At 36.9% G+C, this 16,679-nt stretch overlaps 1 protein-coding gene across 1 annotated transcript in view; it reads right to left on the bottom strand.

Moving 5' to 3' along the window:
* Positions 1 to 16,679, bottom strand: part of KCNIP4 (potassium voltage-gated channel interacting protein 4) — a 1,107,243-nt gene that overhangs the window by 524,153 nt on the left and 566,411 nt on the right. The window lies entirely within an intron of this gene.

The following is a 16,679-nucleotide window of genomic DNA, read 5'->3' as shown; positions in this document are numbered from 1 at the left end:
ATCTACAAATACTGGAAGGATATAAATATGGGTGAAACAGATGACTTCTAAGTATGTACAAGACAGAACCAGCAGGAATGGCTGAGAACAAAAGGTGAACCTAGAAACAATAAAAAGAGGAGTTTTTGCAAGAGGATTCATTAAGTTAAGGAATAAAACATAAAAGAAGGAAGAGAAGGGGAGAACAATAAAAAAGAGAAGGAGTATGAGGAAGGAGAAAAAAGAAAGGGAGAAAGAAGGAAGAAGGAAGGGAAAGAGGGGAAACAGAGAAAGAAGGAGGGTAAGAGAAGGAAAGAAGGAAGGAAGGAAGGATGATGGATGGATGGATGGATGATGGATAGAAGAAAGAAAGGAAGGATGGAAAGAAGGAACAGTGGAAGGAAGGTAAGAAAGAAGGAAGGATGGAAGGATGATGGATGGTTGGATGATGGATGGATGGATGGATGGATGGATGGATGGATGGATGGATGATGGGTGGGTGATGGATGGATGGATAGAAGAAAGGAAGGATGGAATGAAGGAATGGAGGAAGGAAGGTAAGAGAAGGAAGGATGGTAAGAAATTTCAAATCCCCCCCTTGAATAAATTTCTCTATTTCTCTATAAAATACACCAGCAAGACTGATACTGGTTTTAGAATATATTTTTCATATAAAAGTCATGGATCACTATAACAATTTTAATAAATAAATGCTTATTGGTGATTTGCTACAAATAGAATCCATAGAACATAAGGAATGCTTCTGTAAAACAGCTCTGTTTGGTGTGGGTGACAGAAGTTACTAAAAAAGAAGAAGAAAAAAAGAAAGAAAGAGGGAGCTCTGTCTTATTCCACCATACCTAATAAAAGGAAATTAAAAAATAGATTCCTGGCAGGTCTCAGGCAGAATGAACATCTCCCCAGAAACCTGAGCCAGATGAGGAGACGGCATCAACACCCTACCTCAGAGGAGAAGGCTGCCACTAAATCAAAAGCAGACAGTAATGGGGAGTTGAAGTAGCTGTGCAAAGCCATTACTGCTATTAAATTCAGGGCCTGGGCACAGGGAACTTGGCAACCTTTGGCTATGCTGCTACACATAACAGTTACTGTAATTGAAATTGAATTATAACACTACCTTGGCACATATCCTTCTTTAAAACTACAACACATAATAATGCTATTAAAATAAAGACATCTGGAAACAACCTAAAGTCCAATTGTCTCTTTGTAGCTGGCACCGGCCTTCTTATGGAGTCCTTCATGGTTTTTTCCTCTACTATAGGCTGGTGGAAGTCAGGTGCTCCTCTTTGGTGAATCACAAGGTTAACACGTACTGAGCCTCAATTGGGTGCCAAACACTGTGCCAGCCCTACCTCCTTTACAACCTCCTGTGAGGTTGAGATTCATACCCTCCATTTCACAGATTAAAAATCTGAGGTCAAAGAAGTTCAGTAATTTGCCCTAAATCACTTAGATAGTATGAGAAAAAGCCAGGAATAAATATAATTCCAGTCTGCTTACATCCAAAGTGTTTCCACTCTACCTAACACTCAGCAAGTTGCCCAATGCATTACATGTAGTGAGAACTCAATTAAGATGTGCTAAATGGAATTGGAAGAAATTGAAGGATAATTGAGATCTGGAAAGAATCTCCAACTTTGGCCATGAGTTGGGGAGGCATTGCCAGATTTTCACCAACTATTGAATTATGTATGAACCAACTATGGCCACATCTATACAATGGCGTTTCTTAAGAACAAAATATCTTTCCCCTTCTTTGGTACTTCTCTTACCACAAAATATACTAGATTCCTCACTGTCATTTAAACAGAAAATGGGCCTAACATCTGTATTATTTCAATAGATGCTGAATTTTTGTAACAACCTACAGAATCACCTCATGTCTTATAAGATATTATTCTGACTGAGAAATAAGACTGACAATCAATATCTAGTATTTGACTACATAAATATAAAAATACTGTTTATGTGCTCCTAAGGGAATACTTATACTTTTGAAATAGGAGACCCAGTTCCTATACTCACAGAGTTTATAATTCCACTGGGAGACAAAATATAAATGCATAGGAAGGTAAGTAAAGTTTAAATAGTCATTTGAGATTTTTCTTTCCAATAGATTTCATTCAACTTACATTTATGGGATGCCGTTTATGCACCAGGACTTAAATAAGGCACTGGTAATAAAAAAAAAAAAAGTGGGATCATCTCTCATCACAGGCTAGCAGGGGAGAAATTTGGCAATACATAGTTCCAAAATAACATGATTAGTGCTTTAGAGAAGGCATATGATTCTAAGGAATGCAGAAGAGAAAAGGTTTGATTCAGCTGACAGTAGGGCCTGATGGTTTTATCAAGGAAGACTTCACAAGGAGGTAATAAGTAATGAATAGGCGTTTTCTAGGCCAACAAGAAAGAGTACTCCAAGAAGAAAGAACTTTATATACCAGTCGATGCAGGTATAAAGATAACAGAAGAATGTGGCAGATTGTGGTAAGAAAGTCTTACTAGCAAAATTACTAATATTTGATGAGGAGGATGGCATAAATATTACCTAAAATTTTTCAATTTCAGGTTTTTTTTTCAGGTCTACTTTAAATGTCAATAAATACAGTGATGAGTTCAAGGCCATCTGAAGCAGAATTTGAACATCCCAACCAAACATATTGCAGGATTCCCTTCTTCACTGTAGGAGAACTCATTAAAAGCAATGCGTTCGGACTACATCAGCCAAAGCATACCTTCCTGTTTAGGTTGACATATCTAATATATGAGGGCCATTAGTAAGATTTTATAAACCATCTATTATGTAATGTGGGTGCTCAGTGTTGTTCAAGAGCATATCCACTTTTTGGAAAGACTAGCTATAATGTCAGCAGAGGCACCATGGGACATTTGATTAACATAAAACTAAGAAGTGAGAATCCTTCCTTTTAAATGCACAATTATAGAGGTGTATAAATTGATCAGCATGGCTATGTTACAGTAATTTCTGAATCGGAGTCAGTCTTAGAACCTCAGGAATACTGCTGTGAAGTACTCTTTTGAAGCACTACCTTTAAGAAACACAATGGAATCGAAGTTATAAGAACTACAGACAATTAACATTTGTGGCCACAGAATTCTGATTATGAGAATTCCAGGAATCAAACAGTTGCACTATCCACTGTCATACAAAAAATAAACTAGAAAACTGAAGGATGGCATTCATTTTGCCAATTTATAAGGTTAAGGAGAGCTGTATACATTAACTCTCTTCAAGTGAAAACGAGGAATAATTTCACATTTAATCCTGAACAAATTTAACTGGAACCTCATAGAACATTCCGCAATGAATGGTTTTCAACCAAAATGTGATGTCCTTAAAGAAGAAACAGCTCTATAGCTTCCTTTTCCAACGTAACCAATGTTGTCATTGAACTAGGTCACTCCTAATTCCAGTAAAGGATTACCTTTTGCAAGTGAATTTTAGCAGAAGCCCCCCACTCCATACTCAGCAGTGTCTTTACTTCTCCCTATTTCTTTTGTTGCTTTTTGAAGAGAACCTATTTTCTTTTTTTTAGAGCTGTGACTTGCCCACCATTTCTGGCAGGGCTCAGCTGCCAGACAACAAGTGGTTAGTTCAGAAAACAAAGACATGTCCCCTCAAAGTTAAACGTGAATCAGGCACTATAATGAAATTGTATTAACTCTTGATTTGTTCCATGTCCCATTCTCCTGTTGATTTCTCTGTTTCCCCAATTCCTAATAATCTGACCCGGTTCCTCTATAGAACTGTATCCTGCTCCTCCTTGGTGGAAAGAGTCCCTCTTTTTGACTCCCTATCACATGCTTTGACTGTAGTCTTACTGTTTCTTCCTCCTTTGGCTAAAACCAATATTCAGGAATGTTCTTCCTTTCCTGAACCCAACAGGTCATGGTTTTGATTTCACAGGTTATGCCCCATGCCACCTTAGAGCAATTTCTTTTAATGCTCATTTCCCACAAGATGCTTTTTAAAAATTATTTTTCATCTTCCCTCTCTTCCTTTCTCTCCCTCTCCTTCCCTGTGCACGCGCGTGCTCTCTCTCTCCAAACACACAAACATAGGCACTTTTACCACACTATCAAATACCTATGTATATTGTCCCTAGGAATTTCACATGCTATTATAGAGAGTGTGTATTTCATAATAATACATAAAGTCTATACACAAGAAACCCTCCTATTTCCCTTTCCTGGAAATTGGAGCCCAGTATAGAGTAAGCAAAATCTGGGGGCTTGTTCATCCATTTATTCACCCAACAGATACTTACTGAATGCCTGATAGGTCTTAAGCCTTCTACTAAATGCTACACTCAACATTTGATTTAGCTACATGATATCTCTGTCTCTGTTTCATGGTTTCTACCTTGCACAGATCTTCATGGAATACCCTCTATCTTGTTTTCCTAGAAATCTCTATTCATCATTCATGATTCAACTTAAATATCAGGTTTTCCATAAAATGTTTTCTAACCTTTAGAAATTTATTAGTCCCTTCTCTTTCATATCATCCCAAAATATGGCATTTACCACGTTTCATCGTAATTACTTGCTCACATGTCTGTCTCCTCCCAATTACACTCACTCTAAGAGCTGTGATTTCTGCCTCCCCAGTACTTTTAACAATGGATGGCATATAGTAGGTCCTCAGTCAACAGTAAATACGCTAAGAAGAGGATTTGCATGTATAGGATTTAGTATGAAATCAACATCCTGCAGTTCAGTATTGCTATCCATAAGGAAGCCCAAACCAAGTGACCAGGGATCTCTCAACATTTTAAAGCCATATAGTGTTAGTGCAGACCAGTTTATTTAAAGAAAAATGGAATCATAAATTATAAATTTGACTGCCCTATTTCCTAAAATGCAACATATTGTAAAACCCATTGGAGATTTATATTAAGCTCTCTGTTGCTACCAGACATAGTAGATACGATAAGTTAATTAATATGGTATACTATAAGGAGTGGAATCCAGTGAGTCTGATTATTTATTGTTAGCAGAACAGAAATTCCCCACTATCTACCTATAGCCATTCAATTCTAGCAGTTTTATGGGAATGACTCCTATTTTATATATCCAGCTCAGAACTCCCTGCACTCCAAATTTCTTTTCCATCTCAGTATGAGTCCCCTCCACTGGAATGTCTCAGAGACATCTCAAACATGACATGTCCAAAAGAGAACTCTTAATTTTACCCTTAATTCTCCCCATCACTATAATGACTCCATTCAATATCTCACAGAAGAAACCCAGGCACAGTAACCTTGACGTGGTCTTGACTCCACCTTTCCTCTCTCCACTCTTCATCCAACCCTTAATAAGCCCTGCTGAGTCCACCCAAAATAAATCAAACTCTTCTCCCCATCCCCTGTAGTGCATTGCATTAATAATTATTCCCATTACTTCTTGTCTTTAGTATTGAACCACTTCTTATCTGTCCTCCTATTTTCTTCTTTTATTCCTTCCAATCTGAAGGGATTTCGGGAAATACATATTGGATCATCCTACTCCTTAAAAGCATTCAATGGCTTTTCATTTTATTTAGAGTAAAATTTCAAATCCTTTTATGGCTTTTCAAGTATTAATAAGCCCTCTTTCCTAGTTCCTACAATGTTCTAGCCTCAATGATGGTTGAGTTCTTGTAACACAAGTTCTTTACCAGCTCAGAGCCTTTGCACATGTTTCTTCTTCCTGAAATGCTCTTCCCCCTCACTCTTACCATTGTTGGTTCTCTGTTCAAATAATATTTCAGATAATATCTCCTCAGAAAGAACTTCTCTGACCATGCTATTCAAATAGCTATTCCCTCAACCTCACAGAAACACATAATTCTTCAGTTTTTCATATTTTGATTATTTCTTAACTCTTTTTTTTAAAGATTTATTTATTTATTTGAGAGAGAGAGAGTGCACGCACACTGAGTAGAGGGGAGGAGCAGAGAGAGGGAGAAGCAGGGTCCCCCTGAGCAGGGAGCCCAGATGCACGGCTTGATCCCAGGACCCAAGATCAGGACTGGAGCTGAAGGCAGACGCTTAGCAAACTGAGCCACCCAGGCAACACATGATTGTTTATTAACTCTTAACACAATAGTACTTCTCTTTATTTGGGTCTTATTTACCTTCCTCCCTCGAATATAAACTTTTTAAGGCAAAGACTTTGACTCTCTTGCATGCCATTGTATCCTCAGGGACTAATATGGAGCAAAAACACTTAGAATACTATGTGTTGAACAGCAAATACAATAAAATAATTAAAAACAAATAAACTCAATGGGCCCTAATTGAGCATGCACTGTGCACAGAGGTATATCCATGCATTCATACACCACTGATATTCACAATAACACTGTAAGGTACATAGTCTTATTCCTATTTAGCAAGGAAAGTAAGTTTCTCAAAGTGTTAGTATCATTTTCAGATATTAACCTAACTTCCTGAATCTAATTCCAGTGCTTTGCTTTGTTTATACTCTATATTACCAAAACCATTGTTTAATTTAAAAAATGGTTTTAATTTAAAAAAAGTTTCTACATCTTACTGGCATTTCATCATAAAATTTTGTTCTATCAGGTAAATGTTTTTTTAATCAAGGAAACAAACAAACATGACAACATACATTGTCATTCTCTCTTTGAAAACAACAACAACAAAAATAAGCAAAACTAAACAAAAACCTCATCAATAATAATCTCCTACATAAGCCTGCCATGGTAAATTAAAGATACGTTAAAGAGAGAGAATGGATCCTTCCAGTGATAAGACTCATGGCTGGTGGCCAAAAGGCAAAGGCAATCACCTGCTTATTCTTTAATAATTCAGTCCAAAAACCTTGGAGCTTTTTAAACTACTACTTTATTATATTGCTTTAGAAATAAGCTGCAGGAAATAACAAAGGCATTATATTCCTAAATGTACTAAAACTGTGACAGAAAGATTTTGTAATATAACTGCCCACTGTTTGGTGCAAAGCCATTTCAGGAAGGCAGTCACATAAACTCATCTTTCTTCCATCCAACAGACAGTCATAGGTCATCTGGTAGGCAAGCAGTGGCACTGTAGGCTGGGCTCTGGAAATCAAGAGTTCAAGTGTCCTCAGCTTTGTACAAGCTGTATGACATTCACAAATGACTCTGTCTCCTCATCATTAAAATTGGGTTGACATAATGACTATCTCATAAGGTTGTGATGAGGAATAAAAGACAAAATGGGTAAAATATGTAGAAAGATCTCAAAAAACTGGCCATAAAACAAACATCATCATAACAGAATAGGGTGGATTATTTTATCAAACATTTAAATATATATAAATCCAAGGATCAAGCATTACCTTCAAAATAGTCATCTCAGTGACTATACACTTTTTTCATTCATTCTGACATTGCTCAGAGCAAAGATCTGGGATACTTCACTTTGGAATTGTCATTCAAGCTAGTGGCATAGCTTTTTTTTTTTTTTCCAAATTCATTTTAAGCTTTATTATTTTGTCACAGAATAATGTGCCCTGAGGGGCAAAAGTTTAAGACATCCTGCATCTTGAGAATATAAGTCTTAGGGGAGGGTAAAAGGGTAGCTAGTGGAGTGAATGGGGTTAAGTAACCTTTGGTCTTTTAAGGATAAACTGTGTCCCTTCCACATTTTTTTAAAACAGCTTTACTGAGGTATAATTTGCATAATATAATTTACATGTACCTTGAATAACTTTTAGCAAATTTACAGAGTTGCACAACCATTGCCAAAATCCAACATTAGAACATTTTCATCACCGCCAAAAGATCCCTCATGCCCATTTGTAGTCATTACCCTTCACACCCTCAGGCCCAGGCAACCTCTAGTCTATTTTCTCTCTCTGTAGATATGTCTGGATATTTCATATAAATTGACATATACAATATGTAGCCTTTTGTGTCTGGCTTTTTCATGTCACACGTGGAGGTTCAACCCTGTGGTAGCACATACTAGTACATGGTTCCTTTTTACTGTTAAGTAGTATTCAATGCTATCAATATACTATATTTTGTTGATTTATTCCCCAGCTGACATTTGAGTTATTTCCATTTTTTGACTTACACATAATGCTACCGAAAACTTTTGAATACAAGTCTTTTTCTAGACACATGGTTTCGTTTTTTGGGGGTAGATTCCTAAGACTCCCCCTTCCCCATTTTAAGTAAAGGATCTGCCCCTCACAGACTGCAGTGCAACTTTTTAGGGAGAGGAGAAGAGTTCTGATTCCATCACCAATTACCACTGAGTGGTCAGTGGTTATGACATGGAATGGATACATACAATGACATGCAAAAAAAAAAAACATCAATTTTTGTCTCTGCCCTTTCTTTCCCTAAGTCTCTTTGTGACCTTGGGAGAGAACTCTCACTTTTAGTACCGAGGTATCTCCATTTATGAATCAACACAGAAACTAGATGTTCTTTGAACTGTCCTTTACCCTAAAAAGCATATGATACTTTTAATTACTAGAGAATTTAAAAGCAATACAAAAAATACAATCGATGAATCATCTCCCTTGCCTCTGGCATTTTCTGGGGCTGGGCACTTTATAGGAGGCCACTGATGATTACAAAAGAATGATACAGAAAGTGAATGATAAAGTATTTGTATCCTCTTATTCGCATAGAATCCACGATTCACAAGTTGATACTCTAAATAAATGTCTCTTTTGCTTTTGAGGTTCTTCCTGCATATCACCATATTTTTCTGACCATATTTTGCTAAGGCGGTCATTTCATTCAAAGTTAACTGGCCATAAAACAAACATCATCATAACAGAATAGGGTGGATTATTTTATCAAACATTTAAATATATATAAATCCAAGGATCAAGCATTACCTTCAAAATAGTCATCTCAGTGACTATACACTTTTTTCATTCATTCTGACATTGCTCAGAGCAAAGATCTGGGATACTTCACTTTGGAATTGTCATTCAAGCTAGTGGCATAGCTTTTTTTTTTTTTTTTCCAAATTCATTTTAAGCTTTATTATTAAAAGCTTAACACACAGCAAAAAGTATAAAGAACAATAAAATTAACATGTATGTACCAATCACAAAGCTTTAAAATAATAATTGAGTACCAATGTTCTGGAGCATACTTATTCCTCATGCATATATTTATGCTTTTCTACATATATATGTTGTCCTAAGTAATATATGGTATTGTCTTTTTTCAGGTGTAAATATATACATAGATGATATTATATTATATGTATTCTTCATCAACTTGGTATTTTCACTTAATATTATGTTATTTATCCACAGTGATATGTGAGTTCTACATCATCAGTATTCACACTACAGAATATTACATTAAAAAAAAGCTCAATGATTTATTCTATTTCCTACTGGATATTTAGATGATATCCAATATTTTCCTACCACAAACATTTTACCTATAAACATGTTTATGTCTATTGCCTTTCTGCCTATATGGAGGGGTTTTCCAAGCTATTTCCTAGGAATGGATTTTCTATATAATGGCAAATTGACATCTTCACCTGCACTACTTATTATTAACTTTTCTCCAAAGTGTTTGCACCAATTTTCATTCTACCTGTAAGGGTATAAAATTCTCATTTCTCCACAGTCCCCCAAAACTTGGTGTTGTTGAACATTTTAACTTTTGCCAGTCACTAACTTGATTTTTAAAAATCAAATTTAACAATCATTGAGTGTCTACTCTGGATACATCACTGTGCTTGATTCTGGATGGAATGTAAAGAGTCATATAGTGAAACTGCACTGAAATTGGGGGAACCTAATATTGCGCCCTCACTCCTGCCACCTGTGAAAACCTGGACAAGTCAATCTTCTCCAGCCTCAGTTTCTTCATCTGTAATATTAAGGGCTGGACAAGAGCATTTCTCTGGCCCCTTTCACCTCTGATCTTGACTCGATGATGTTCAGTGGGAGCTTGCAAGCAAGTAGGAGAAACAGCACCACGTAAGCAACTTTAACACCAGCAAAATACACAAATAAGGTATTTGGAAAGTCTAGATGATGGAATCCAAATAGGAAAGACAGGAACTGGAAATATTTTCTCCAGGAAGTTCAGATGAGCTGTGTCCAGGATGGTGGAATGAAACTGAGGAAGGGATGGCGGTAAGGAAATTCAAAAGAGAAAAGAGACCCTGTGGAGTTCTAAAGGCCAGAGAGTGAGGGGAACAAAGGTAGAGAGTTGGGTGTGACTAGAGCCCAAGGTGTTAAGGTTAAGTGGGGGGGGCAAGAGTGAGACCAGCTCCATTGTGTTTCTTATGTCAAAGTGCAATAAATCTTCATTTTGTTGATGGTTTGATTTTTTCAAACCTCCCAAAGCAATTTGGAATCAAACCTGTATCTAAGGCAGAGGGTCATTTTATTTTCACTTTAAAAATGAAGCCATAAGACTAATTTCTGTGAGGCTCACAGACTGACTGCATTGTCACTTCTCAAACAGGATTGCCCAGGGGTTCTGAGAAATAGGAGGAAGCATTGCAGAAATCAGAGGATAGCCTCCCAAGGTGACTACTTTGAATAAGCATGCTCCTTTGATTTTTGAATTCTGGTAAGTTGGTTTAAGAGTTTGTTATCTTAAAGTTATACCTGGTACAGAAAACTCAGAACTCAATAGATTCTTAGTATTCCCAGAAAAAAAAAATAATATTTTACATAAACATTATTTCTGGGAGGAAAAAAATGCTTCCTAAGAAGCTCTAACCTTTTTTTAGAATGGCTAGAATGGTTGAGAATTGCACTTTGAAAAATAATTAATGTATCTGATTTTGGATAGACTAAGTTAGTTTTGGCTAAGTACATAGACCTGGCCGGCAGTATACATGGGTTCACATCTTCACAATCCCACTATAAACCAGAACATTTCAGCAAGTTACTTAAGTTCAGTTTGCCAGTATACATTTGCTACGTGTAGCGAAATTCCTAAATTAGTCCCCATGTGTTTAAGTCACTTATTTTCCCCATATAGTAAGAGGCGGGTGGCTCAAGGTTGATATAGGTTCAATGTTGTCACCAATGTTTATTCATTCAGCTTCCGAGGGACATCTCATTTTTTCCCCAAGTTTTGGCAATTATAAATAAAGCTGGTAAAAACATTTGTGTGAAGGTTTTTGTGGGAACATAAGTTCTCAGTTCCTTTGGGTAAATAGCACAATTGCTGGACTGTATGGTAAGAGTATGTTTAGTTTTGTAAGAAATTTCCAAACTGTCTTCCAAATTGTCTGCGCCATTCTTCATTCCCTCTAGCAATTAATAAGAGTTCCTGTGGTTGCACCTCCAGCACTTGGTACTGTCAGTGTTCTAGATTTTGGCGATTCTAACAGGTGTGCAGTGGTATCTCATCGTGGCTTTCATTTCCATTTCTCTGAAAACATATAATGTGGATTCTTTTCACATGCTGTGTGACATCTGTATATCTCTTTTTTTGTGTGTGAGAACAATAGTTATACTTTCTTAGCAAATTTTAATTATACAATACAGTATTATCAACTATAGTCACTATGTTACACATTAGATCCTCAGACCTTATTCATCTCACAGTTAAAAGTCTGTAACCTTTTACCAGCCTCTCTTGGTTTCCCTCACCCCCTTGCCCCGGGCAACCACCATCTTACTCTCTGTTCCTGTAAGTTCAACTTTTTTTTTTTTTTTTTTTTAAGATTCCACTTACAAGTGATACCATGCAATATGTATTTTTGTTTTTCTCTGTTTGGCTTCTTTCACTTAGCATAATGTTCCGCAGTTTCATTAGGATTTCCTTTAAGGCTGAATAATATCCCATTATATAGCACATCTTCTTTATCTATTCATCCACTGATGGATCCTTAAGCTGTTTCTATGCCTGGGCTATTGTGAATAATGTTGCAATGAACATAAGACTGCAGATATCTCTTGAAAATAATGTCTTCATTTTCTTTGGTTTATATACCCAGAAGTGGGATTGCTAGATCATATGGCAGGTTTACTTTCGATTTCTTGAAGACCTTCCATACTCCATAGTGACTGGACCAGTTTGCATCCCCCCCGCAGTGAACAAGGGTCCCCATTTCTCCACATCCTCACCAGCATTTGTTACCTCATATCTTTTTGATAGAAGATATCTTAACAGGTGTGAGAGGATATCTCATTGTGGTTTTGATTTGCATTTCACTCATGATTCCTGATTTAAACACCTTGTCACGTACCTGTTGGCCACTTGCATGCTTTCCCCAGAAAAATGTTTGCAGCAAAAATAAATAAGTTTGACTATATCCAGCTCAAATGCTCCTTCACAGCAAAGGAAACCATTGACAAAATGTAAAGGATGACCTATGGAATGGGAGAAAATATTTGCAAACTACATATCCAATAAGGGGTTAATATCCAAAATACACAAAAACTCATGCAACTCAATAGCTAAATACCCAAATAACCTAACTAAAAAATGGGCAAAGGACCTAAACAGACCTTTTCCACTATTCTCAATATGTAACTTTTGTCCTTGGTTTTAAGGTAGCTCCTTTACCGTTAGGCATTGCTTCTGAGTTTGAGGCAGAAACAAGAGGGAAAGGGTCCAGAATTTTTCCCTTCATAATACTTTACAATGTTATTCAGAAGCACATTGTACTCAAGGGAATATCACTTAAGTCCCACTGGCCAAAACTGAGAAAGATGGCTATTACTTATTCCATGGGAAACTGAAAGGCCAAATATTTTTGCTAAGTACATTGCTTTCCCAAACAAAATCAGCGTTCTCTTAGCAAGGAAGATGTCAAAATGAAAACCTGATAGGCAACTAACAGTGCCTGCTATATATTACCATTAAAGAGTTGCTTTGAAAGTTAAAAAGGAAATTAACAAAAGTCTTAGCATACAATAACCGTTCAATAACTCTTACCCCCAAATAATTATATTAGTGTATGATTAATAATGATATGTCTATTCCTTCAAGGGCATGTTAATCCTTCATAGCCCAGATCAAATGCCACACCCACTAAGATCTTTCTCTGGCTCTGCTATTCAGATCTTATTCATGATATTTGATGAAATGCAAGCTGACAAACAAGCAGAAAAGGATACAAAAGTGTAGAACTGAGAAGAGAGCCAGAGAGCTAGGCTTGGCAAAATACAGAAACATAAGGAAGCTTTATGGGAATTCATACCAAGGGCATGTTTTGTGCTCCAGGAGCTACTATAACAGAGAATAGCTTCTCACCCTGCTTCCTGCCGAGGTCCACGTATTTGTCCCTCCATATGTGAAGTGTTTTCCTGCCAGACGGATAAAGCATAATTGCTCTCTACTATAGGGTCAGAATCACATAAGTAGTTGACTTTGGCCAAATGACAATATGATAGCTCAGTGCTACCTAATTACATTTGTTCACCCTAATATTGCTGGGTATCTGCAGTGTAAGAGGGAGAGGAAATTATTTTGGAGGAAATGGTGTGAATAAATATAGAAGCAGTAATGCATAGTTTTCATTCATAGAATGACAAGTAGTATGCTTTAGTTTGAAAACAGTGTATGGAAAAGCAATTACTAGCAGCTTAAAAAGCAGAAAACTAAGCAACTTCATTAAGAAATTGTATATATTTAAGTAATAACATGACAAAGTCAGGCTTTGGGAGGCTTCGTCTGGTAGGCTGAATGAAAAGCAAAGTGGAAATGGCGATTTCCTGAATATAGGCAATCGATTTAAATATGGGATCTGATCAAACTCAACACCCAAAGAACAAATAATCCAATCAAGAAATGGGCAGAAGACATGAACAGACATTTCTGCAAAGAAGACATCCAAATGGCCAACAGACACATGAAAAAGTGCTCAACATCACCCAGCATCAGGGAGATACAAATCAAAACCTCAATGAGATACCACCTCACACCAGTCAGAATGGCTAAAATAAACAAGTCAGGAAATGACAGATGTTGGCGAGGATGCAGAGAAAGGGGAACCCTCCTACACTGTTGGTGGGAATGCAAGCTGGTGCAGCCACTCTGGAAAACACTATGGAGGTTCCTCAGAAAGTTGAAAACAGAGCCACCCTACAACCCAACAATTACACTACTGGGTATTTACCCCAAAGATACAAATGTAGTGATCCGAAGGGGCACTTGCACCCCAATGTTTATAGCAGCAATGTCCACAATAGCCAAACTACGGAAAGAGCCTAGATGTCCATCAACAGATGAATGGATAAAGAAGAGGTGGTATATATATATACAATGGAATATTATGCAGCCATCAAAAAAATGAAATCTTGCCATTTGCAATGACATGGATGGAACTAGAGTGTATTATGCTAAGTGAAATAAGTCAATCAGAGAAAGACAAGTATCATATGATCTCACTGATATGAGGAATTTGAGAAACAAGACAGAGGATCATAGGGGAAGGGAGGGAACAATGAAACAAGATGAAACCAGAGAGGGAGACAAACCATAAGAGACTCTTAATTTCAGGAAACAAACTGAGGGTTGCCGGACTGGAGGAGGACGGGAGGGATGGGGTGGCTGGGTGATGGACACTGGGGAGGGTATGTACTATGGTGAGTGTTGTGAATTGTTTAAGACTGATGAATCACAGACCTGTACCCCTGAAACAAATAATACATTATGTGTTAATTTTAAAAAGTTAAATTAAATTAAAAAAAAAACTTTTTGTCTCAGAAGAGACAATAATTCTATTGTTCTGCTTTGCATAAAAAAATCAAGTGGAAAAATATTTGAGAGATATTTGCTCAATAAAAATTAATTTTGGAAAAAAATAAATAAACACGGGATCTGAAGTGGGGCTGGACAGAAAGGGAGTAGGTGAGAGAATTAGAGAGGAATGGTAGAGAGGAAATGTCAATTCAAGATTATTTTTGGGAAGCAGAGATGGAAGCTTTCAAGATCCCCTGTGATTTCAACCTTGACTAAATTGTTGTCATGAAAAGTAATGAGATAACAAGAAGCAAAACAGCCATAGGAAGGGAGATAAGAAGTTGCATTTTATATATGTTGAGTTTGATATTCCAGTAGAATATCTCTCAGGAGACCGACAGAATTTGGAATTGCATAACTGGTGCCAACGTGAGAACAGAGCTCACAGTAACGGAAAGTCTTTTGCCATTTTTCATAATGTTCTATAGTTTCCTCTAGTCTTGCTATATACTCATGTTCACCAATTACTCAATGTCTTTGTATACGTCTAATTCTGCAGTTTCAACTTCTTGCTGTATAGTGTTGTTTCACATGATCCCTCCAACCAGTAATCCCTGTACTGAAGGCAGTATTTTTCCCCATTGGAAAAAAAAAAAAAAAAAAAGAAAGAAAGTCACTGAGAGAGCCTACATTCTTTCCCATCATTTTTCTCTTTCATGATGAATCAAAAGGAAATGCTAATCAACTTTCTTTTTTTTCCTTCCTATTCAGGGAGCTGTGGATAACATTTTGGGCCCATGCAAAATCATTTAAGAAAAAAAAAATTAGCCATAATTCTTCTTTACAGATTTATGACCTGCGAGAAAACTTTCTAAGATCTATTATCTCACCTGTTGTAAGTTGTTTTTTTTTTTTAAATGAATTCCTTCTCATTTAAAAACAGCCCATTTACATTTCAAAAATCTTACCAGTATTAACCAGATTATTCCTTCTAATCATTCTTGTAGGTCTGATCTCAGAAAACTATTTGAAGCCATCTGTTATTTAAATCCAAATTTGAAGCACATGAAAGAGCAGAACCTGATTTATATTATTTCCGGTTAGTTCTAGTATGTATAGAATAACAACTTGGCAGGATCTCACAGCAGCTATAGTATGGTGCAAGTGTATGAAATAACTGCTACTAAGATTCATGAGCACACACATCTACTAAGGGCATCTAAAGGGCATAAACATTTCAGAATTCCATCTTTAATCAGTACTTACCCTGCTGATACACAACCAGAAAAACATTCTACTCTTAGAAGAAAAATATGTATCTCTGTTATTTATGCAATGTCTCAAACACACAAAATCCTAGTCCAGCATGAGATGCAATAGCCAAATTTGTGGGAACTGAAGTTTCCGTAGAAAGAAGCATTAAATGGATTCATAAGGTTTGACTCAATATGGTCAGCTCTGAACATTCCATTGTGTATATTAAATGCACATAAGGCAGATAAAAAGCTATGTCCTAGGTTGAATAGTATCCCTCAAAATTCATGTCTACCTGGAACCTAAGAATGTGACCTTTCTTGGAAACAGGGAGTTAGCAGATGAAGTCATACTGGATTAGAGTGAGCCCCAATTGGCTGGTAGTCAGTGACTGGAATCCTTATATGGAGATCTTGTGGGAAGACACACTTGGGAAGAGGGCCATATGCAGTTTGGAGCAATGTAGCTTCAAGTCAAGGAACACTAAGGATTCTTCCCTAGAGTCTTCAGAGGGCACATGACCCTCCAGACACCTTGATTTCAGACTTTTAGCCTCCAGCACTGTGAGAGAATAAACTCTTGTTGTTTGAAGCCACCTGGTTTGTTAGGGAGTCTGGGAAACTCATGCAGGCTCTTGATGACAAATAGACAACTCTGACTTTATTTGCTTCCCTTATAAAAGCAGAGACACATTTAGAGTGATACCACCTCCACACCGACCTCCCTCCTAAATACTTGATGAGTAATTGTGCAAATGCATAGATAAAGC

The sequence above is a fragment of the Neomonachus schauinslandi genome, chromosome 2 (genome assembly GCF_002201575.2).
Source record: "Neomonachus schauinslandi chromosome 2, ASM220157v2, whole genome shotgun sequence".
Classification (NCBI taxonomy): Eukaryota; Metazoa; Chordata; class Mammalia; order Carnivora; family Phocidae; genus Neomonachus; species Neomonachus schauinslandi.
Note: the sequence above shows the minus strand (reverse complement) of the source record. Positions and strands in the feature narration are given on the sequence as shown.